The sequence below is a fragment of the Montipora capricornis genome, chromosome 10, assembly GCF_036669925.1.
Source record: "Montipora capricornis isolate CH-2021 chromosome 10, ASM3666992v2, whole genome shotgun sequence".
Classification (NCBI taxonomy): Eukaryota; Metazoa; Cnidaria; class Anthozoa; order Scleractinia; family Acroporidae; genus Montipora; species Montipora capricornis.
The window spans coordinates 45,695,799-45,698,298 of record NC_090892.1 but is presented as its reverse complement, the minus strand read 5'-3'; the positions used below and the strand labels follow the sequence as shown (position 1 = coordinate 45,698,298).

The 2,500-nt window shown below is 41.6% G+C and overlaps 1 protein-coding gene across 1 annotated transcript in view; it reads left to right on the top strand.

Moving 5' to 3' along the window:
• Window positions 1-2,500, top strand: part of LOC138022223 (uncharacterized) — a 21,712-nt gene that overhangs the window by 13,799 nt on the left and 5,413 nt on the right. The window lies entirely within an intron of this gene.

Here is a 2,500-nt window from a genome sequence, read left to right as displayed (position 1 = left end):
ACTCAAGGAGGTGTCACAGAAGAACCTTTTCACAGCATTGCGTTTTAGCGACGTAACTTTGTTACGTTGCCGCTTATAGTCATCCCAAGAAGTAGATGTAGGATTCCGCTTGTGGCGCTTGAATAATTTATTTCGGTGCGAAATTTCACGCAGCAGATCACTGAGGTGATATCCATGGTAACTGGTCGCCTCGAATCCACTTTTTCTTTAGGGGCAAGTGCTGGTCAAGAACATCTTTGAAAAGTGGTCGCCAATGAGCCCATACATCATCGGCATTGTCGAATGTGTAGGCCGAAGACCATGGGACCCTTTTTAAGTCAGCCAAAAAGTCAGGCAATTTAAAATTCTTCATACTCCTAAACTCGATCAAGCGCGGCTTTGGCCTTGAATTCTTATATTTTCGCACTGTAAAGATTAAGTCGTGATCACTCAGTCCAAGGTGTAAAGAGCCACTTGAAGCATAACGTTCCGCATGACTAGTTAACAAGACATCGATGAGACTTTTAGATGTTTTAGTTACTCTTGTCGGATTATCGATTCGGTTTGAGAGACAGAATCGATTACAAAAGTCAACCAGCCTTGTATCAGGAAAACGGCTTTCGTCTCTATTCTCATACATGTCCATATTGAAGTCTCCAAGTAAAAGCAGTTCCCTTCTGGTGTTATACATATTTTCGGCAGCTGTTGATAGGGAAGCGAGAAAGTCAGACTCCTTGCACTTAGTTGGACTTTTGTAACAACCACACACTATAAAGCGACTGTTATTGGAGCCCTTGACATCCAAACAAGTGGACTCAATATTGCTACTTTCAAGTTTTAAGCGTCGATATGCCGAGAGGTCATTCCTGATGTAGGCAAGCAGACCTCCAGCCCCCTTCTTACGATCTTTGCGAATGGTGCGAAATCCTGGGTGTGAAACCAAGTGCGGAGAGACAGTACTGTCAATCTTTGTTTCGGCTAGAAACAGAATATCAAACATATTTCTATTTAGCAACTCTTTGACCTCATCGATTTTGTTAACCACGCTGTTAATGTTTAAGTAACCGATCTTGATATTGAACTTATAGTAGCCACTTATGTTCGATTGGTACCAGTCCAAAGAGTCGCTATCGTTGTCTTCGAGATCGTCATACTGGCTTTTTCTCCTACTTCTATTTAGCTCTGTATCCAAATCAAAAAAGGAATCAGATAGCGGCGGAAGTCCACATCGAGTGCAATTCCAAAGGTTAACATCTAACTTCAATTTTCCTGCTTCGCATTTGTAATGAAAAGATCCAGAACATAGATTGCATGTCAATTCCTTTTGGTTTAGCCGTATAGTTTTATTGCATGCTAAGCAACTCTTCTTGGCTGCAATATTTTGCACTGACTTTTTTCTTCCAGTTTTTGCATCATTAAGACCGGGATGTGTTTCAACGTCACCAGCAAGAACGAGACGATCTGTGACAACCGATTTGGAATAGTAAAGATGACTTAGTTTAGATCTTTTGATCTTCCCGTTGAGTTTTTCTCTTCTTTTACGCTTTGTAATTAATTGTGTCGAGGGTAGCAGGAATTCCTGGCTGATTTCCCATTCAGTGTCAAGCGAGGCCACAATATGAAGATTCCACAGTGCCTGATTCGAGCTTCCATAAAAGAATGAAGTGATAGGACTGATAAGTCTACCGTCATGGAACATTCCATTCTTATGTAAATCCCATCCAAATGAAGCAGACAGTGGATCATTAGACAAGAATTCAGCGCTATTGTTAAGGGCCCGGTCGAATACGATATCAAGATACGAAGTTACCGCCGATCGAGAACCAAAAACTCCATCTGTAGACATAAATAGTGACTCTGATGCAGTAAAAATTCGCCGAGTTATGTGTCCCAACTTTAGGGATGAGCCGACGTACATGTGGTTGGAATAAGTTCGCCCAAGGAACAGTAAAAAGGGCAAAAGCACAGAGACCAAAAAGGCGTGGCTGCTCATTATGAATTGCAATGCAATACAATTTTGATGTCTTCTTACACTTGATTCGAAAATATCATACTGAATTCGTCTGAAAATAGTTAGAAAAAGCACAGACCGATAACATCCAAAACACAACAGCTGTCGTTCGAATCGCCGCTCTCCGGCAACCGGGCCAGTTTTGGCGCCAAAGCTTGTTGACAAAAAAGTTGCCATAAAACCTTTTAAATGGTTTTCTGATCCTTTAATTGCGAACAAATGAAGAGACGTCGGATAGCACAGTTTTTCCGGCCCGTTCGCTGAATTGTGATTGGTCAATTTAAATTTCAGTAGCTCTCACCGTATGCACGGCGCCATTTTGTGAAAAACCCATAGTGAACAATAGATCAATTTGTTTCATATTTTAGTATTTGGAATTAGCCTTCCGCCACTCAACCTCTTACTGGGGACAATCACTTACGTTTTCAAATGATATATTGGGGCTCATCCGGCAACCTGTGAAGGGGCGACATGCTCCAGAGCCTTTAATGAATTCTTTGCCCCCAAAAG